The following is a 22,456-nucleotide window of genomic DNA, read 5'->3' as shown; positions in this document are numbered from 1 at the left end:
GCTCATGCTGCCCACCGGTGTGGTTTCATCTGCCATCCACCTATTTTGAGACATTCCAGCCTGATCTGCGCATGCGCGGAACCCGATGTTTACAAACACATTGTGTTGATATTGTAGTTCGTCCAGGCAAGATGGCGGCAAGACAGTATGGCAGTTTTTATGGGAAAATGGCCAAACTCAGGGATGACATGGACCCCATAATTCAGATATCATTAAGTGGAGAGTATCCGAGAAACATGACCATTAATGAGGAGAGTGTAGGTTATCTCATTTATCACATTTACTGACATACAAGGGGTGTAGGTTATCTCATTTATCACATTTACTGACATACAAGGGGTGTAGGTTATCTCCTTTATCACATTTACTGACGTACAAGGGGTGTAGGTTATCTCATTTATCACATTTACTGACATACAAGGGACGTAGGTTATCTCCTTTATACAAGGGGTGTAGGTTATCTCCTTTATCACATTTACTGACGTACAAGGGACGTAGGTTATCTCCTTTATACAAGGGGTGTAGGTTATCTCATTTATCACATATACTGACATACAAGGGGTGTAGGTTATCTCATTTATCACATATACTGACATACAAGGGGTGTAGGTTATCTCATTTATCACATATACTGACATACAAGGGGTGTAGGTTATCTCATTTATAGGGTTGCACCGATTAATCGGTAAGTAATCGGTAATCGGCGTTTTTAGTTTTGAAATAAGCAATCACAGTGTAACAAACAGTAAGTTAGTAAAAGACTTGAGAGATTGATTAAGTTTCTGTACACTACCATTTCTAATAGTATCTAAACAAGAAAGAGAAAACTGGCAAATTCTAACATATTAAAACCAGGTTGTTTCCACAAAGCAAGGCTAAATTATAAGTAACAAATTACTAGAAGTATATTGCTGAGCTCCATACAGGAGATGACAGTTGGGCAGTAAACAAAGTTGTAAACATGAGGGTTACGGTATGTCTTTAACTTTGTGGTACCAGTGTCCAGTAATTAAGGAAGATTAATAACATTGACAATTTCTAAATAATCGGCCGATTAATCGGTATCGGCCGATTATTGGTTACCGATTAATCGGTAATCGGTAATCGGCCAAATTGCTTATCGGTGCAACCTTACTCATTTATCACGTTTACTGACATACAAGGGGCTTATGTTATCTCATTTATCCCATTTACTGACATACAAGGGGTGTAGGTTATCTCATTTATCACATTTACTGACATACAAGGGGTGTAGGTTATCTCATTTATCCCATTTACTGACATACAAGGGGTGTAGGTTATCTCATTTATCCCATTTACTGACATACAAGGGGTGTAGGTTATCTCATTTATCACATTTACTGACATACAAGGGGTGTAGGTTATCTCATTTATCACATTTACTGACGTACAAGGGGTGTAGGTTATCTCATTTATCACATTTACTGACATACAAGGGGTGTAGGTTATCTCATTTATCACATTTACTGACGTACAAGGGGTGTAGGTTATCTCATTTATTCCATTTACTGACATACAAAGGATGCAGGTTATCTCATTTATCACATTTACTGACATACAAGGGGTGTAGGTTATCTCATTTATCACATTTACTGACATACAAGGGGTGTAGGTTATCTCATTTATTCCATTTACTGACATACAAAGGATGCAGGTTATCTCATTTATTCCATTTACTGACATACAAAGGATGCAGGTTATCTCATTTATCACATTTACTGACATACAAGGGGTGTAGGTTATCTCATTTATCACATTTACTGACATACAAGGGGTGTAGGTTATCTCATTTATCACATTTACTGACATACAAGGGGTGTAGGTTATCTCATTTATCACATTTACTGACATACAAGGGGTGTAGGTTATCTCATTTATCACATTTACCGACATACAAATGGTGTAGGTTATCTCCTTTATCACATTTAATGACATACAAAGGATGCAGGTTATCTCATTTATCACATTTACTGACATACAAGGGGTGCTGGAGGAAACTTTCATATTTCAAGCAGTTTTCAAAGTCAAAACATGCGTCATCATTTACTTAAAAAAAAAAAGAATAAACTTGGGTGGGACGTATCACATAGGCAGACGACAAAAGACACGGTACCGTACCGAAAGTCATTCACCCTCTGTTTGTAAATAAAGCCGCGCATACGGAAATCAGGATGTGATGTCTCAAAATACGTGGATGGCAGATGACACCACACCGGAGCTCATCTTTGATCCTAAAATCTTGAGTCCGGGTTGACAGGTGGTCTTCTGGACAGCATGTGGGTAGTCTTAGGCCACTCGGCGGTGACTGAAAAATCCGGCTTGTGGCACCGGGCGGGGGGCGAACCCGCGTCTTCCCTGGACGCGGCGCTGTCACGCTATTCATTCAGCCACCGCCTCCCCATTAAACCGTAAAAAAAAGAAAAAAACTAGTCAGACGATCGATAGCTGTGTTTACAAAGCTAAACACCATCGACGTTTTAATTACCTTCAACCATGGAGACGTGGGGGGGGGGGGGTTAGAGGGGGAAGGAGGAAGGGTGGAGGCCTCCGGGGGTGTGTACGGCTTCCTACCTCCCTTCCTCCCTCTGTGCTTCCCTGCTTTCCTCCCTTCCCTTGTCTTCCCTTCTTTCCCTCCCAATCTTCTTCCCTTCCCTTCTTCTCCTTCCACCTTCCCCCCACTCCTTCTCTCCCTTCCCATTTATCTCCCTCCTCCTTTTCCTCCTCCTCTCTGCTTTGTTACGTATTGTATTCTTTTTTATTCTCTCTCTCTCTCTCTCTCTCTCTCTCTCTCTCTCTCTCTCTCTCTCTCTCTCTCTCTCTCTCTCTCTCAGGGTATCCAGTTACGCAGATATTAAAGATTCAGCGATTTCAAACACCCTTTTTTCGTGTGTGTGTGTGTGTGTGTGTGTGTGTGTGTGTGTGTGTGTTTTGTCCGTGGAGAGATACAGATCGGAATGTGACGCCGCGGCCCTAATGTAAGCCCGTCCTTTATTTCATTCAGGTGTGTGTGTGTGTGTGTGTGTGTGTGTGTGTAGCGACGATGGAACCTTTCAAAAGACCACCGATGGGTTGTTAATGTCGTTTTTTGCATTGTTCGCCCGGTTGTGGTGGTCTGGTCAGGTTGGCTCTTAATAAAAAATGATGATAATGATGATAAGGAGGAGGAGGAAGAGGAGGAGGAGGAAGTGCAGGGGGAAAAAGAGAGACTGACAGGCATGGTTCTCTCGAAGTTGTGATATTTTTTTATTTTACATTAAAGGGAAGCAGGTGAAGGGCAAGAAAAAAAGCCCGCTAATCACTGTCCCTATAGAAAAGAGTTTAGACGTGGTCATAAGAGAGGTCGGTTTCGGAAGGAGAGGTGTTGTATATTAATCTTTTCCCTTATTTTTGTGTATGATATTCTCTTTTCTTCATACTTATTGACTTTAACTTAAACTTCTCTTTGTTTCACTCATATCTTTAAACTTTCCTTCATATTAATTTTTCTTCTTTTCTCACCTTCTTGCTTCCTTCTCTAACTTTACTTCTTTGTTTATTTGTTTGATTCTGTCTTAAATTTGCTCTTTCCGTCCTTCTTTAACTTAACTTTTCTTCTTTGTTTATTTGTATGTTTCTCTCTCTCTCTCTCTCTCTCTCTCTCTCTCTCTCTCTCTCTCTCTCTCTCTCTCTCTCTCTCTCTCTCTCTCTCTCTCTCTTCCTTTCTGTCCTTCTTTCTCTCCTTCTCTAACTTCTTACAACATCTTTAATAAACTTTAATTTATAATAACTTTTCTTCTTTAATCACCTTCTTACTTTCTTCTCTAACTTCTTTCTTTGTTTGATTCTGTCTTACATTCGCTCTTTCCGTCCTTCTTTAACTTAACTTTTCTTCTTTGTTTATTTGTATGTTTCTGTCTACCTTTCTCTCTCTCTTTCTTCCTTTCTGTCCTTCTTTCTCTCCTTCTCCAACTTTATACATCTTTAAACTTTCCTTTATAATAACTTTTCTTCTTTTCTCACCTTCTTACTTTCTTCTCTAACTTTACTTCTTTGTTTATTTGTTTGATTCTGTCTTACATTCGTTCTTTCCGTCCTTCTTTAACTTAACTTTTCTTCTTTGTTTATTTGTATGTTTCTGTCTACCTTTCTTTCTCTCTTTCTTCCTTTCTGTCCTTTTCTCCTTCTCCAACCTCTCTTCATTCCAGTTAAATAATATGACGCATGAAGAATGTTTCCGAGTCTGCCCGCCGTAGTAAAACCATATCTAGACGTACTCTTTTCCTCCTACGTGTAAGTCTGGCCATGTCTTGCCATCTTTAACCTTGAGGGCCCCGAGTGCTTTGTTTGTATGCCGAAATTTGTCGAGTTTCACTTCATTAGCATACAAACGGGTGAACGGAGGCTATTGCGTGCACATCCTCCTAGACTTGGGGGATTATATAATGTATTCAGATGTCGCCATTCAAGGAAATTCGTAGTTTTTTTTTCTCTCAAGTTGCATGGTGGGATAAGGATGAGGAGAAGGAAGTGGAGGAAAATAGGAAAAATGATGATGATGGTGATGATGATGATGATGATGATGATGATGAGGAGGAGGAGGAAGAGGAAGAGGAGGAGGAGGAGGAGGAGAAGGAAGTGCAGGAGGGGAGATAAATGGTAATGATGATAATGATGATGATGATGATGATGATGATGATGATGATGATGATGATGAGGAGGAGGAGGAGGAGATGATGATGATGATGATGATGATGATGATGATGATGATGATGATGATGATGATGATGATGATGATGATGATGATGATGATGATGAGGAGGAGGAGGAGGAGATGATGATGATGATGATGATGATGATGATGATGATGATGATGATGATGATGATGATGATGATGATGATGATGAGGAGGAGGAGGAGGAGGAGGAGGAGGAGGAGGAGGGGGAGAGCAATGATTAAGATGATGATGATAATAAAAACGAATTAGGAGGAGGAGGAGGAGGAAGAAAACGAAGAGTAGGAGAAGAGAAAGAGAAGAAAAATAGTGACAAATTATGAAGATTTAAGTATAAAGAATGATGTGGAATATGTAGAAGGAGAAGATAATAATAAGATAATAATAATAATAAGAAAAAGAACAGAAAAGAAAAAAAGAGAAAGGGAATAAGGAAAGACGAAGAAAACAAAAACAAAGCAAAACAAAGAAAATAATAACTCCTGTACCCTCTCCTTACTTCACAGAATGATACAAACACTCTCTCTAATTCCTGTTAACCCTCACTGGAGTACCTGGGCGTGGGGAGCACCGGGTGATAGCCAGGTACGGGACCATAAAAAGTACATTAGACAACTGAACCCTCTCATTAGTGTGCCTTTGATCAGCCAAGTGGCGGTAATGTTAGCGTGTGTGCATGTCTGCCCGCTCACCCCAACACCCTGCTCGAGTGAGGGCGATCAAATACCTTGTTTCTGCCACGTATTGATATTAGATTCTCCCTTTTATTATTTCTACGCATTTAATGATATGATCTAACACGACTACCCGAGTAAGGGGGATCCAGTACCTTGTTTCTGGCACGGTATGATATTAGATTCTCCTTTTTCTCACTTTTACGCATTTAATGATATAATCTAACACGACTACCCGAGTAAGGGGGATCCAGTGCCTTGTTTCGGAATGATATTAGATTCTCCCTTTTCTCACTTTTACGCATTTAATGATATGATCTAACACGACTACCCGAGTAAAGGGGATCCAGTGCCTTGTTTCTGGCACGGAATGATAAAGTCTGTCCCAAGTCCGACCCAAGCTGGCAAAATAAACCTAAGCGTGTTTGCAAGCTGAGCACTGATTGCCTACTGCTATGGCTTCCAAGTTTTCTTTAACCTCTGTTTGTGTTTATCTCACGCACCACTTTCCGCTAATCTGCACTGTGCTTACGAACACGCTTAGGTTTATGTTGTCAGCTTGGGTCAGACTAGTAGGTTTTCCCTTTTCTCACTTCTAGACGCACTTAACGATATAATCTAACACGACTACACGAGTAAGGGGGATCCAGTACCCTGTGTCTGGCACGGGATAGTATTAAATTCTTCCTTCTCTTATTACCGCGCATCTGATAATATCTAAAATGCCAACACGACTACACGGGTGAGGAGGATCCAGTCTACCTTGTCTTATATTCGCACCAGTGTTAAATTCTTCCTTCTCTCATTACCACGCACTTAATGATATAATCTACATCACCACCACGACTATACGAGTAAAAAGCGATCCAGTACTTTGTTTTTTGCCACTGAATAATATTAGATTCTTCCTTCTCTCATTACCACGCACTTAATGATATAATCTACATCATCACCACGACTATATGAGTAAAAAGCGATCCAGTACTTTGTTTTTGCCACTGAATAATATTAGATTCTTCTCTCATTACCGCGCATTTAATCTAACACGGGTAAAGACGATCCAATACCTTGTCTGTTTCGTAAGAGTGTTAAGTCGGTAATCCCAGACACTTCCGCCTCTCACATCAACTATTTTCAAAGGTTTTAAAGATGATTTAGGTTCTATTGAGTACTTTTTTAGGTTCATGGTACAGAAAAAGGGTCAAACTACAACCAGGGCACCGTTACCAGATTGTCGTACTCAGAGCATAGTATTTACCGGTTTCTGACGCCTAGCTATTGCCAAGAAACATCAGGAATTAACTCTTTTAACGATAATTATAAGTGAATCTCCTTATTGGGGTCCACGAGACAGTTTTTGGGTCGGAAGTCGGTAAATATAAGAGGCTGAGTACGACAATCTGGTAACGTTGGCTTGGTGTCATAAAGTACTCATGGATATGCCCAGAGACCCTTCGAAAGCCTTGACTTGTTTGTTCTTTTGCTCCGGAAATGTTTTAAGAAGGGTCAGCTCGACAGTCCAACACATTCATTGTAAGCGCCCAAACCAAACTATATTCTCCACAATGATCTGTTATTTCTACTCAATACCAGATACTAAATAGATTTCCTGTGTGGTTCCTTCTTTTTATATAAACGCCAAATAGTATATACGTCATTTTCGTAGTATTTTGTGTTTGGTTGGGGAGCTTACAAACATGCTGTACTGGACTGTCAAACTGGCCCTATGACTATCAGATTTTCCTTCCCTCGCATTTAGTAATTTAAGTTGCGTTGATATCAAGAAAATTCTCTACCTTCCCATTTATCACGACTGGTAAAGGCGACCCAATATCTTGTTTTTACCACGGTTAGAGCCGATTCTTCCTAATACCTTACATTAGAGAGAGAGAGAGAGAGAGAGAGAGAGAGAGAGAGAGAGAGAGAGAGAGAGAGAGAGAGAGAGAGAGAGAACGTAAGAAAGAATGGAAGAAATAGAGAATATGTATGTGGGATTTATGGGAGATAGATAGATTCAGAGGTAGACAGATTGACACAGATAGATAGACATATGGATAGATAGATAGATAGATAGATAGATAAGTGTGTGTGGTTGCTTACTCCCTTCAATACCACCATCACCACTACAACCAATAGACAAGGAAGAGCGATCGAACACCTTGTCTTGGCCGGAGAGGAGGACCCAAACACGCGAGATAAGATCGAACCCTCTGCTTTATCCGCCCTAAATCGCCTGTGGAGCCTAATTTTACAGCAGGGACCCGCCAGCCAGCCACGGCCCATTTGAACCCCCTCGCAGCAGAACAAAAGACGACTAACCTCACTTAAAAGCTGCTTGAGAGGACTTTCGTGTCTCGCCCATAAATCTTGAGGGTAATGAGTTTGTCTACAGAAAGGGGGTGGGAGGGAGGGAGGGAGAGAGAGAGAGAGAGAGAGAGAGAGAGAGAGAGAGAGAGAGAGAGAGAGAGAGAGAGAGAGAGAGAGAGAGAGAGAGAGAATTTAGTCCCATACACAGACTCTTGAAATAGTTAAAACTAAAAAGTGTAATTTTGAGCCTCCTTTTTGTACAGAAATATTATGTTTATATATAGAGAGAGAGAGAGAGAGAGAGAGAGAGAGAGAGAGAGAGAGAGAGAGAGAGAGAGAGAGAGAGAGAGAGAGAGAGAGAAGGATGAGCAAAGATTGAAGAAGACGAAAAAGGAGGCAAATGGACTGAATGGAAAAAATAATAAAAACGAAGGAGAGGAATAAAAAAAGTGAGGAAAAGGAAATAAAGAAGAAGTAAAGACGCAAGAAAATGCAAGTAAGGAAAAGGAGGTGAAGACGAAGAGAAAGTAATGGAAAAGAAGAGGAAAGACGAGAGACTTTGAGGAGAATAGGGGTGGAGAGAGAGAGAGAGAGAGAGAGAGGGGGACACAGGTAAAGTGAAAGGTTATGGCAGTTTCGCTTCGCTATATTATTTCGTTTCGTACATTATGGGTCCCGTGCTCTGTTCTCTCTCTCTCTCCGCTTTTTCTTTCCTTCCCCTTCCCTCTCTTTTTTTTCTGCCTCTGTATTCTCGCTCGCTCGTTTTTTTTTTTTTTTTTTCGTGTCTGCTTCTCAAACTATCTGAACGAGACGCAGACATTGTTTCTTTTATCCTAAGTCAAATAGTGTTAATGCGATTCTATTTCAGTAGTGTGTGGATTTATATTTATTACGGTGACCTATTTGCCTCTTTTTGCCGGTCTTTTCATGTTAGTTATAATGTTAACTTTTCATTTCACGAACTGGCAGTGGGCAGGGCACATGATGTTTTATAAGAACATAGAGTCTACAAGAGGCAGGTAGGCCTATACAAGACAGCTCCTGTAAACCTAACCCACTTAACTTCACATTTAATGAATTTATCTATCCTTTTTTCAATGTATCTATCGTATTGGCACTCACAACGTGATTGCCGAGCCTGTCCTACTCATCCACCACTATTGGTGAAGCAATTCATGTCCTTGTTGAGTCTATCCTATATGGCAAGTTTCTAAACATTTGAACATTTTTGTCAACCTCCTTTGCACAAGTTCTAACACCTTGATATCCTTTCAGTAGTGAGGTGACCAGACCGGACCGCATGATGGAGGTTGGGGAGGGCTAAGTTTTTTTTAACTTTTTCCTACTTAAAAGTTTTTCTTTACTTTAATTTTTATCTATCTATTTTAATTAATGCGTTTATATCAGTCTAGTACACACACACACACACACACACACACACACACACACATATATATATATATATATATATATATATATATATATATATATATATATATATATATATATATATATATATATATATATACATATATACCATATATATAGGTATGTATGTATAATATATATACGTTTTTTCAGTCTGTCAATCTAACTATCAATCTGCACGTGTCTGTCCATCTATCTGTCATTCTGTCTATTTTTTGGTCAGTTAACCACCAAATCTTTCTACGTATCTTTATCTCTCCCTGTCTTTGTGTCTCAATATCTCTATCTATCTTTGTCTCTTTCTATCCCTCTGCATTTATATCCATTTCGTTATGCATCTATGTACATATCCATCTATAAATTTATCCGTTTATCGATATACCTATCCATCCATCCATCCATCCATCCGTCGATCATTCTATTTATTATGTACTCGTATTTTTCTTTCCTACTTTTTTTTTATCCTTCCTTAATATTTTCCTATTCTTTTTTGTGTGTAGGAACTTGTTTTGCATTCTGGTGCGCCGTGACCCTGAACTATTGTCCCTTCCCGGCACTTACACAACACTAAAACATGACGGTCTGTACAGCGACACTTTCAAAGACTCGTATATGTACAGATTAATAACGACATGTGTTTATTTGCAACTATGAATCTGTATGAATAAGGTCAGTAAGATGAGTGAGATGAATAAGGACGTGTGTGTATCGTGGTCGGTGTATACGAATAAAAGTTTGAGTGAAAATTTGTGGAAAGTTTTGTGGAAATTTAAGAAAGTATATAAGCAAGTTTGGGTTAGGATTTGTGGGTATTTTAAGGAAGGTTTACAATAATGTCTTGGGAGATTTGGGATAATTTTGAGGAAGCATTGAAAGTCTTTGGGAAGGTTAAAGGAAGGTTTTGAGAAGGATTTGGTGAAGGTTTGACGTTTGGGGAAAGTCTGAGGAAGGTTTTTGAGGGATCAGCTGGAGAAGGTTTGGTGTTTGGGGAAAGTTAAAGGAAGGAATGTATGGGGAAGGGAGATTATGGGGATTAGTAACTCTCTCTCTCTCTCTCTCTCTCTCTCTCTCTCTCTCTCTCTCTCTCTCTCTCTCTCTCTCTCTCTCTCTCTCTCTCTCTCTCTCTCGAACAGTGGCAAGTATGACTCGATGTCTGAATTATTGATACCGTGGAGTCTGTGTGTGTGTGTGTGTGTGTGTGTGTGTGTGTGTGTGTTATACAGTAAAAGTCAAGTCAGCAAAATAGCGCATGTCTGAGGAAAGGTGTGAACATTCCCTCGTTTCCTCCACGCCTGGGCATTGGGTGACGAGGAAGGGACGGCGGGAGGGGAAAAACGAGGGAAATGCAATCAGGGGAGGGACAGAGGGGAGCGGGTGTCGCGGGGCGGAAGAGAAGGGGAAGAAAGGGTGACAATGGGGAGGACGCCCCGCAACCCCAGCCCACAAGTCAGTCCGTGTCAATCGTCTCGTCCGGCACGTGTTTTTAATTACACACAGCAAGAGGAGGGAATGGAAGGGGGTGACAATGGCAGCCCACAAGTCAGTCCGCGTCACTCGCCTCGTCCGGCACATGTTTTTGTTTTAATTACACACAGCAAGAGGAGGGAATGGAAGGGGGTGACAATGGCAGCCACGAGACAGTGCCAGAGGCCGACCTGGGGGAGTCGTCGTCCCTGGCACTCTACCACTCCCTCAGGACAGAGCCAGTGCCTCACGAGGAGGCCCCATCAGCCGGTGGACGGAACACTACTGGGCCAACAGACTACAGCGGGGACCCACCAAACAGTGCCCAGAATAACGAAACAGTGCCAGAGGTCGACCTGGGGGAGTCGTCATCTCTGGCACTCAATTACTCTCTTAGGACAGAGCCAGTGTCTCACGAGGAAACCTCAGCAGCCGGTGGTCGAAACACCACAGGGCCAACAGAGTACAGCAGGGACCCACCAAACAGTGCCCAGGTCCGTGACACAGTGCCAGAGGTCGACTTGGGGGAGTCGTCATCTCTGGCACTCTACAATGGCCTTCACTTGACGGAGCCTAAGCCTGAGGAATTGGCCCCATCGTCCAGTGGCCACAACTACATAGTGTCAGGAATCAACTGCAGGCACCCACCACTCAGCGCCGAGGACTTGGAAGTGCCAGAGATTGATTTGGGGGATCCGTCAGCTCTGGCACTCTACCTCGCCCTGCACCAAACTGAGCGGGAGCCGGTGCCAGAGCCAGACCACGAAGAGTCACCAGCCAGTGAACAGGCCCACGAAGCAGTGCCAGAAGAGGACCAGTCGGAACCAGCGCCGAGTGCCCAGGAGGCTGTGTGCCCGGGGTTGGGGAGGCCCTGGGTGCACGCCATCCTGGACGGCCTGGCAGTGCTGCACACGGTCGGGTACTGCCTCCTGCTTCTCTACGTCAAGAAGCGCGGGCGTGGGCGAGGGCGTGGCTCCCGGCGGCTCCGGCCGTACCCGGCACTGTACCAGGCCTGTGTTGTTAGTGCCAAGCCGCGTAGAGAAGCAGGAGGCAGTACCCGACCGTGTGCAGCACTGCCAGGCCGTCCAGGAAGGCGTGCACCCAGGGCCTCCCCAACCCCGCTCACACAGCCTGGGCACTCGGCGCTGGCTCCGTTTGGTCCTCTTCTGGCATTGCCTCGTGGGCCTGTTCACTGTCTGGTGGCTCCTCGTGGTCTGGCTCAGGCTGAAGCTCAGTTTGGTGCAGGGCGAGGTAGAGCGCCAGAGCTGATGGATCCCCCAAATCAATCTCTGGCACTTCCAAGTCATCGGCACTGAGTGGTGGGTGCCTGCAGTTGATTCCTGACACTATGTAGTTTGCTGTGTGTATAAAAACAAAAACACGTGCCGGGAGAGGCGAGTGACGCGGACTGACTTGTGGGCTGCCATTGTCACCCCCTTCCATTCCCTCCTCTTGCTGTGTGTAATTAAAAACACGTGCCGGACGAGGCGAGTGACGCGGAAAGCTTGTGGGCTGGGGCTGCGGGGCGTCCTGCCCATTGTCACGCCCTTTATTCCTCTCTTCCGCCCCGTGACATCCGCTCTTCTCTATCCCTCCCTTGACAGTATTTCCCTCATTTTTCCCCTCCCCCCGTCCCTTCCTCGTCACCCAATGCCCGGGCGTGGATGATGCGTGGGAATGGTCACACCTCTCCATTCTTCATCTTATTTCTTTGTTTTCATCCTTCATTTCCCTTCCTTTTTTTCCGTTTTCTGTTATCTCGTTTTATCTTTCTCCCTTCCTTCATCTTCCCTCTCTCTTGTCGTTTTTCCTATCTTTTTTCTCTTATGTTCTTCATTTCATTTGTTTTTTTTCATTCTTGTATCTTCGTTTTGTCTTCTTTCCCTTCCATCATCTTCCTTCTCTCCTATCTCCATTTCCTCCTATTTTTTCTCCCTCAATTCCTTTACTCGTCGCCTCTTGATTAGTGTTCTAGTGACTCGTTGACCTCTCTTTTGGCCACTCTTCTGACTCTTTTTATAGGGGCAGTGTTTAGCGGGCTTTTTTTATTCGTTTCCCATTATTAATATTTTTTTTGCCCTTGAGCCGTTTCCTTTGCTGTGAAAATATTTATTCGGGACACAGTCACTAATATATACACTGAACTGCTACTGGACCAAACGATAGCATAGGATGATTAGGAAGGGCACAGATAAAGGAAATATTTAGAACAGATAGAGGAGAGGAAAGGAGAGACAAGAGAGATGTATATGGATGATGTGTAGAAGAAAAGAGAGGTGAGAGAGAGGAAGAAAGAGGGATAAAGAGGAAAATAAATGAATAGGGATGATGAATTGGAAGGAAAGGAGAGAAGATAGAGAGGAAGGAAGAAAATGAAGTGAAGAAATATTTAGGTATGACGGGTAGAAAGAGAGTTGACAGAGAGGAATGGAGAGAATAAAGAGAAGAAATATAGAATAGAGATCCTGGGTAGAAAAGAGAAAGGACAGAAGACAGAGGAAACGAACCAAAGAGAAGAAGAAAAACTGATAGGCACACCTTAACTTACCTATCCTAATCTAATCTATCGTTCACACTGGAAGGGCAAACTACACCACGAAAAATCGGATCCAGTACTGTAGAATCCCTCCCTTTTTCTGAGGCTTGGTGTGCGTGTACTCAGCTTAGATTAGTGCCAGACACACCTAACCTAACTTAACTTAACTTAACCTATCGTTCATACTGGAATCGGAAATGCATAATAAAGAATCCGGTCAAATACTATACATTCCTTTCCTTTCTCTCGGCTTTGTGTATGTGGACTGACACACCTCACCTCACCTTACCTACCCTACCCTAACCTAACCTATTGTTGACATTGGAAGGGGAAACGCACATTGAAGAATCGGGTCCAGCAACACACATTCCTTCCCTTTCTCTCGGCTTTGTGTATGTGGACTCAGCTTTGATCAATGCCAAACACGCCTCACCTAACCTCACCTCACCTCACCTAATCTAACCTAACCTAACCTATCGTTCACCCTGGAAACAGCACCACAGACAATGGGGTCCAGTACTTTATATTCCTTCCCTTTCTTTGTGTGCGTGGACTCTGCTCAGGCCAATGCCAGACACACCTAACCTAACCTAACCTAACCTAACCTATCCTAACCTAACCTAACCTAACCTAACCTAACCTAACCTAACCTAACCTATCGTTCACCCTGGAAACAGCACCACAGACAATGGGGTCCAGTACTTTACATTCCTTCCCTTTCCTTGTGTGCGTGGACTCTGCTCAGATCAATGCCAGACACACCTAACCTAACCTAACCTAACCTAACCTAACCTAACCTAACCTAACCTAACCTAACCTAACCTATCGTTCACCCTGGAAACAGCACCACAAACAATGGGGTCCAGCACTTCACATTCCTTCCCTTTCCTTGTGTGCGTGGACTCTGCTCAGATCAATGCCAGACACACCTAACCTAACCTAACCTAACCTAACCTAACCTAACCTAACCTAACCTATCGTTCACCCTGGAAACAGCACCACAAACAATGGGGTCCAGCACTTCACATTCCTTCCCTTTCCTTGTGTGCGTGGACTCTGCTCAGATCAATGTCCGCGGCGCACCAAACATATGAATCAACGACAGCGTACATTCCCCTTCCCCATGAATCTTCTATGCTCGGCGGTGACATGAAAGAACGAGACCCTAATGCTCTGAGTACCTTGGTCTTGTGGGTTCTTTATCATCTCAATCAGGAGGAGTGTATAGTACCTTTTCTTTTGCCTCCTCTGACCTGTCTCCTATTCCTTTCTCCTTTGTACCCAGCATCCCAATATATTCCTTTTCTTCTTTCTGCCGGCCTTTCTGTCTATCCTCTTTCTTATCTGTTTTCTATCCAACATCTTTATATCTTTTCTTCTATTTGGTTCCTTTTCTCTCCGTCTTTTGTCCTTTCTCCTTTTAACTCAGCATCTCAGCATCCATAATTTTTTTTTCTCTCCCTTCCTCTCTCTCCTCTCTTTTCTATCCAGCATCCGTCTATACTTCTCTTTTTTGGGGTTCCTTTCCTCTGTGTCTTCTGTCCTTTCTCCTTTTAACCCAGCATCTCAGCATCCATATTTCTTTTTTTTTTCTCTCCCTTCCTCTCTCTCCTCTCTTTTTTATCCAGCATCCGTCTATACTTCTCTTTTTTGGGGTTCCGTTCCTCTGTGTCTTCTGTCCTTTCTCTTTTTTTACCAATCATCTCTGTTCTGTATTTCTCTATTCTCTCCCTTCTTCTCTCTCCTCTCTTGTCTATCCAGCATCCGTCTATACTTCTCTTCTTTGGTTCCTTTCCTCTGTGTCTTCTGTTTTTATCTTTTTTACTCAGCATCACTATTCTGTATTTCTTCTCTTTATTCTCTCCCTTCCTCTCTCTCCTCTCTTTTTTATCCAGCATCCGTCTATATTTCTTCTCTTCTTTGGTTCCTTTCCTCTGTGTCTTTTGTTTTTATCTTTTTACCTAGTATCTCTATTCTTTATTTCTTTATTCTCTCCCTTCCTCTCTCTCTCCTCTCTTTTCTATCCAGCATCCGTCTATATTTCTTCTCTTCTTTGGTTCCTTTCCTCTGTGTCTTATGTTTTTATCTTTTTTACTCAGCATCACTATTCGATATTTCTTCTCTTTATTCTCTCCCTTTCTCTCTCTCCTCTCTTTTCTACCCAGCATCCATCTATACTTCTTCTTTTCGTTGTCTCCATTCCTTTCTATCTTCTCTACTTTCTCAACTCCAACAGGACTATTCACTGGGTCATCGGGTCGTTACTTCACACATAGTCTGCGCCGTAGGGCCATTGTAGTTGCGGCGCCAGTGACTTCAGTAAACTTGGGACCATATATTCTCAAACACTCACATTTGACAGTGTTTTCGCAGGAGTTTTGGGCATTTCCGGAGGTACTTTTATGACCGTGGTGGTAGTTTGACCCTTCTTCTGTACCATGAACCTGAAGAAACCCCTCATTAAAACCCAATTGGTCTCCTGTTCGGCCTTTGGAAGTAGTTGATGTGTGAGAGGCGGAAGCGTATGAGAATGCCGACCCTTGTGTAGACCATTAGTATGTTCTTTTCTTTCTGATTATTGTTATTTTTTTCTACTTCGTCGTTGTTGTTGTATTTGTCTTCTGTATTTCCTTCATTTCTTTTTCTTCTGTATTTTCTTCTTATTTCCTATTTCCTTTCTTCTTCTGTCTCTTGGTAGCGTGCAGGAGATGGCCGTCTTTGTCCATAGCCAGAAGCCCAACGCCGCCGCCGCCCCCTCCGACCCGTCCCCGACTACATAGTCTTCTAATTAATGGTTGTCCGAGTCGTTTATCACTGTTACATCATCAAGAGCTGCCCCTTTTGACTACCTGCATTCTACCCTCATTCCCAAGGCAGGAGGAGGACGAGGATTAGTAAATGAAGGAAAATATAAATGAGAAGGAAGAAGATTTGGAGCAGGAAACGAAGAGTAGTAGAAGAGGAAGAGGAGGAGGAGGAGGAGGAGGAGGAGGCGGTGGTGGAGTAAGAGGACAGAAGAAGAAGACGAAGAAGAAGAAGAAGAAGAAGAAGAAGAAGAAGAAGAGGACGAAGACGAAGAAGAAGAAGAAGAAAAAGAAGAAAACGAAGAAGAAAAAGAGGAGACAGAAGAAGAAGAAGAAGAAAAAGAAAAAGAAAAAGAAGAGGAGAAGAAGAAGAAGAAGAAGAAGAGACAAGAAGAAGAAGAGACAAGAAGAAGAAAAAGAAAAAGAAAAAAAAAAGAAAATACAGAAGAAAAAGAAGAAAAAGAACAAGAAGAAAATACAGAAGACACCGACAGCAACAACAACGACGACGAAGTAGAAAAAAAAACGAAGAATAACAATAATCAGAAAAAAGAACATACGAAAAAAAAGACAAAAGAGCAAGAAGGAGGAAAAGGAAGAGGAGGAGGAGGAGCAGGAGGAGGAGGAGGGCGGAGTAAGAAGATATAAGAAGACGAAGAAGACGAAAAAGAAGAAGACGAAAAAGAAGAAGACGAAGACGAAGAAGAAGACGAAGAAGACGAAGAAGAAGAAGAAGCCGAAGAAAAGACGCCGAAGAAGAAGAAGAAGAAGAAGAAGTAGAAAAAAAGAAGAATAATAATAAAAATAATAAAAAGAAGAAGAAGAATAAAAATAATAAAAAGAAGAAGAATAAAAATAATAAAAAGAAGAAGCAAGCAGAACAAAAGAAAAAAAAGAAGACTGGATAGGAGAAGAGCTAGGCATTATAAGCTGAACACGTGAATAGAACCAGAGGAGAAAGAAACTCAAGGCAAACCATACTATGTCAACTCTTGTAAACTCCACCGTGTCAAGATAGGTATAGGAGCGTACCCTTCCTTTACCTTTCCTTCTCCTATTCCTTTGCCCTTCCCTTACCTGCTTGTCGGCCTGACCTTACTTTCATAAATGCCAACCAACGTCACAGTACACAGAATGACCTTGATGAGATTTAGGAGAGAGAGAGAGAGAGAGAGAGAGAGAGAGAGAGAGAGAGAGAGAGAGAGAGAGAGGAGAGGAGAGGAGAGGAGAGGAGAATGAGAATGAGACAGACAGACAAACAGACAGACACAGAGGAACAGACAAGAAACACACACACACACACACACACACACACACACACACACACACACACACACACACTCCCTCCCTCCCCACACTCCCCCCTCCCCCCCACAAAAACAACAACAACAAAATAAAAGAAGAAATGAAGGAAGCAACTCTCAAATACAAGTCACATAAGAGATAACGGCGTATAGCGTAGGGGTGTTTGGGAACCCATGTGGCAAGGTGCGTGTTTTGCAAGGGAGGTGGAGGGGTGACGGGGGAAGGGGAGGAGAGGGAGGAGGGGCAGGGGAGGGAAGGTGTTAGGTATGATGTAGCACCTGTCTGGCTAACGAGGCGGTCCGATAAATCCCCGTGACACCTGCAGGTTCTCGTAGCACAGGTAACAGGTCCATACAACCCCCCCCCCCCCCAATCCTCCGCCTTCTCCTCCTTAGCATCCTTCTCCTCCTCCTCAGCAACCTTCTCTTCCTCATCTTCCTCCTCCTCCTCATCTTCCTCCTCTTCCTCCTCCTCCTCTTCATCATCCTTCTTATCTCCTCCTCTTAATAGCTTTACTCCCCTTTCCCTTTTCACTCATCCTTAATTGACCGTATTGGCTATACAGGCAGCGCCACACGTGGCCACTCAGCAAACTGTCAAAGCAGTACTTTCCATAGAACTCAAGTTATGTACTAGAGTGCGTCTGAGGCTGCCTCCAGGATACAAGGCCTTGGTGCCGCTACCACTCCAAGCCAACGACTGCACACACTTTACTCCTACCCAATTTCCTGACTCTACTATTTGACATGGAGAAAACTGAAATCGGGTAGGAGTGAAGTGTGTGCAATCATCGGTTTGAGGCGACGGCGGCATCATGGCCGTGTATCCCGAGACAGCCTCAGACGCACTCTAGTCTATAACTTGAACTCTATGGATAATACAGCTTAGAGTTGAGTGGCCACATGTGGCGCTGCCTGTATAGCCAATACGGTCCATTTGCTCCACATTCTCCTACTCCTTTTCTTGTATCTTTTTTATTTTATTTTTGCTACTCCGTGTTGTTGTTGTTGTTGTTGTTGTTGTTGTTGTTGTGTTCTTGTTCTTTTTTTTTTTTCTTCTTCTTCTTCTTCTGCTTCTGCTTCTTCTTCTGCTTCTTCTTCTTCTTTGTCTTCTTTTTCTTCTTTTTCTTCTTTGTCTTCTTTTTCTTTTTCTTCTTCTTCTTCTTCTTCTTCCTTGTCAAACTCCTAGTCCTCGTCTTCGTCAACCTCCTCGTCTTCCTTTTCCTCTTCCTATCTTCTCCATCTGGGCACCGGGCGGCCTGGACTGACTCATCTGCTCTGCGTGTGAAAGATTTGGTGGCTGGCCTTGTCGGTGTGTGGCGGGCGGCGGCGTGTGACAGGGAGGAGGAGGAAGGGATAAGGGCACGGAAGAGGAACCAGAGAGGATGCAAAAGAAGGGGTGGAGGCAATGATCAGCGAGTAAAGGTACGGATTATAGCAGAGAGACAAATAGACAGAAGGAAAAGGAATAATGGGTGGAATAGGAGGGAGATGACAGGTAGAGGGAAAGAAAGGTGAAATAAAGAGAAAGATAAAGATAAATGTATGAAGGGAAGTAAAGAAGTAAGGAGATAAAAAAGAGAGGAAAGAAAGGAGGGATGAAGAGGAAGAGGAAGAGAAAGGGGTGATGGGTGGAATGGCAGGAGGGGAGAAAAGAGAGGAAAGAAAGGAGGGATGAAGAGGAAGAGGAAGAGAAAGGGGTGATGGGTGGAATGGAAGGAGGGGAGAAAAGAGAGGAAAGAAAGGAGGGATGAAGAGGAAGAGGAAGAGAAAGGGGTGATGGGTGGAATGGAAGGAGGGGAGGAAAGAGGAGTGGAATAAAGAGGAAGAGGAAGAGAAAGGGGTGATGGGTGGAAATGAAGGATGAGAGAAAAGAGAAGAAAGAAGAGAGGAATAAAGAGGAAGAGGAAGAGGGAGGGGTGGTGGGTGATGGGTGGGATGGAAGGAGGGAGGAAAGACAGGAGAGAATGGAGGGATAGGAAATCAAAGAAAAAGGGAAAAGTAAGTGAGGAAAATTCTGGTCACTACAGCAGCTGGAAAACCTTCAAGTTAAATACGACAAACTTTTACAAGGAAAGAATATACGAGGCAGTAAATACTCTCAGCGCGACATTGCAGCAGCTGTGAGACCTTCAGGTTATATACGACAAACTTTTACAAGGAAAGAATATACGAGGCAGTAAATACTCTCAGCGCGACATTGCAGCAGCTGTGAGACCTTCAAGTTATATACGACAAACTTTTACAAGGAAAAAATATAGGAGGCAGTAAATACTCTCAGCGCGACATTGCAGCAGCTGTGAGACCTTCAAGTTATATATGACAAACTTTTACAAGGAAAGAATATACGTGGTAGTAAATTCTCTGAGCGCGACATTGCAGCAGCTGTGAGACCTTCAAGTTATATACGACAAACTTTTACAAGGAAAGAATATACGTGGTAGTAAATTCTCTGAGCGCGACATTGCAGCAGCTGTGAGACCTTCAAGTTACATATGACAAACTTTTACAAGGAAAGAATATACGTGGTAGTAAATTCTCTGAGCGCGACATTGCAGCAGCTGTGAGACCTTCAAGTTAGATACGACAAACTTTTACAAGGAAAGAATATACGAGGCAGTAAATACTCTCAGCGCGACTTTGCAGCAGCTGTGAGACCTTCAAGTTACATATGACAAACTTTTACAAGGAAATATGAACATGAAAGACGAGTTTTTGATCCTTACACTCACAAGCGTAACAAGGAAGACATATATGCCAACAGTTTCAGCAAAGGATCAGAAGTTTGGAAGGATTTCAAAGCATGACCTAAAAATATCAAAAGAAAAGTATGAAAAAGAGGAAGAGAAATGTGACCGAAAATATGAATTAAGGCAGGGTTACAGGAGAGAGGTAGTGGGAAGTAAGGTGTTCTGAGAGGAGAGGAAGGTAGGGAGACAGGAGGGGATGAAGAGAGGAGGGAATCAAGAGATCACATCGTTAGGTTAAGTTAGGAGGCAAAGTATTAGACAAAGAAGCAGAAAAGGAGAAAAAGAGAGAAAGTAGGTGGGAAATAAGGCAAACTGAGAGGATGGGAATGTAGGAAGACAGGAAGGAATGTTGAGAGGAGGGAAAGAGATCACATCGTTAGGTTAAGTTAGGAGGCAAAGTATTAGACAAATAAGCAAAAAAAGGAGAAAAAGAGAGAAAGTAGGTGGGAAATAAGGCAAACTGAGAGGAGAGGAAGGTAAAAAGACAGGAGGGGATGAAGAGAGGAGGGAATTAAGAGATCACATCGTTAGGTTAAGTTAGGAGGCAAAGTATTAGACAAAGAAGCAGAAAAAGAGAAAAAGAGAGAAAGTAGTGGAAAATAAGGCAAACTGAGTGGATGGGAAAGTAGGAAGACAGGAGGGGATGAAGAGAGGAGGGAAGAGATCACATCGTTAGGTTAAATTAGGAGGCAAAGTATTAGACAAAGAAGCAGAAAAAGGAGAAATAGAGAGAAAGTAGGTGGGAAATAAGGCAAACTGAGAGGAGAGGAGAGAAGACAGGAAGGGATATTGAGAGGAGGGAAGAGATCACATCGTTAGGTTAAGTTAGGAGGTAAAGTATTAGACAAAGAAGCAGAAAAAGAGAAAAAGAGAGAAAGTAGGTGGGAAATAAGGCAAACTGAGAGGAGAGAGAAGGCAGGAAGACAGGAAGGGATGAAGAGAGGAGGGAATCAAGAGATCACATCGTTAGGTTAAGTTAGGAGGCAAAGTATTAGACAAAGAAGCAGAAAAAGAGAAAAAGAGAGAAAGTAGGTGGGAAATAAGGCAAACTGAGAGGAGAAGAGAGAAGGCAGGAAGGGATATTGAGAGGAGGGAAGAGATCACATCGTTAGGTTAAGTTAGGAGGTAAAGTATTAGACAAAGAAGCAAAAAAGGAGAAAAAGAGAGAAAGTAGGTGGGAAATAAGGCAAACTGAGAGGAGAGAGAAGGCAGGAAGACAGGAAGGGATGAAGAGAGGAGGGAATCAAGAGATCACATCGTTAGGTTAAGTTAGGAGGCAAAGTATTAGACAAAGAAGCAAAAAAAGGAGAAAAAGAGAGAAAGTAGGTGGGAAATAAGGCAAACTGAGAGGAGAAGAGAGAAGGCAGGAAGGGATATTGAGAGGAGGGAAGATATCACATCGTTAGGTTAAGTTAGGAGGCAAAGTATTAGACAAAGAAGCAGAAAAAGAGAAAAAGAGAGAAAGTAGATGGGAAATAAGGCAAACTGAGAGGATGGGAAGGTAGGAAGACAGGAGGGGATGAAGAGAGGAGGGAATCAAGAGATCACATCGTTAGGTTAAGTTAGGAGGCAAAGTATTAGACAAAGAAGCAGAAAAGGAGAAAAAGAGAGAAAGTAGGTGGGGAATAAGGCAAATTAAGAGGAGAGAAAGGTAGGAAGACAGGAGGGGATGGAGAGAGGAGGGAAGAGATCACATCGTTAGGTTAAATTAGGAGGCAAAGTATTAGACAAAGAAGCAAAAAAAGGAGAAATAGAGAGAAAGTAGGTGGGAAATAAAGCAAACTGAGAGGAGAGGAAGGTAGGAAGACAGGAAAGGATGAAGAGAGGAGGGAATCAAGAGATCACATCGTTAGGTTAAGTTAGGAGGCAAAGTATTAGACAAAGAAGCAGAAAAGGAGAAAAAGAGAGAAAGTAGGTGGAAAATAAGGCAAACTGAGAGGAGAGGAGAGAAGACAGGAGGGTATGAAGAGAGGAGGGAAGAGATTACATCGTTAGGTTAAGTTAGGAGGCAAAGTATTAGACAAAGAAGCAGAAAAAGGAGAAAAAGAGAGAAAGTAGGTGGGAAATAAGGCAAACTGAGAGAAGAGAGAAGGCAGGAAGGGATATTGAGAGGAGGGAAGAGATCACATCGTTAGGTTAAGTTAGGAGGCAAAGTATTAGACAAAGAAGCAGAAAAAGAGAAAAAGACAAAGTACATGGGAAATAAGGCAAACTGAGAGGATGGGAAGGTAGGAAGACAGGAAGGAATGTTAAGAGGAGGGAAGAGATCACATCGTTGGTTAAGTTAGGAGGCAAAGTATTAGACAAAGAAGCAGAAAAAGGAGAAATAGAGAGAAAGTAGGTGGGAAATAAAGCAAACTGAGAGGAGAGGAAGGTAGAAAGACAGGAAGGGATGAAGAGAGGAGGGAATCAAGAGATTACATCGTTAGGTTAAGTTAGGAGGCAAAGTATTAGACA

The 22,456-nt window shown here is 42.8% G+C and overlaps 2 long non-coding RNA genes across 6 annotated transcripts; both read left to right on the top strand.

Moving 5' to 3' along the window:
- LOC127002846 (uncharacterized) lies at positions 1-1,990 on the top strand. 5 transcript variants are annotated; one of them, XR_007756572.1, is made up of 5 exons: positions 1-345; positions 1,340-1,381; positions 1,424-1,465; positions 1,550-1,633; positions 1,718-1,990. It is a non-coding gene; the product is annotated as an uncharacterized LOC127002846 (long non-coding RNA). The 5 variants fall into 5 exon arrangements; XR_007756573.1 differs by lacking the exon at positions 1,424-1,465 and having other exon boundaries at positions 1,718-1,987; XR_007756569.1 differs by lacking the exons at positions 1,340-1,381; positions 1,424-1,465 and having other exon boundaries at positions 1,718-1,983.
- A 19,254-nt stretch (positions 1,991-21,244) lies between these two features.
- LOC127002847 (uncharacterized) lies at positions 21,245-21,945 on the top strand. Its single transcript, XR_007756574.1, has 3 exons — positions 21,245-21,325; positions 21,618-21,701; positions 21,853-21,945. It is a non-coding gene; the product is annotated as an uncharacterized LOC127002847 (long non-coding RNA).
- The last annotated feature ends 511 nt before the right edge of the window (positions 21,946-22,456 follow it).

Source organism: Eriocheir sinensis, chromosome 24 (assembly GCF_024679095.1).
Source record: "Eriocheir sinensis breed Jianghai 21 chromosome 24, ASM2467909v1, whole genome shotgun sequence".
Classification (NCBI taxonomy): Eukaryota; Metazoa; Arthropoda; class Malacostraca; order Decapoda; family Varunidae; genus Eriocheir; species Eriocheir sinensis.
This window is presented reverse-complemented; position numbering and strand designations above follow the sequence as displayed.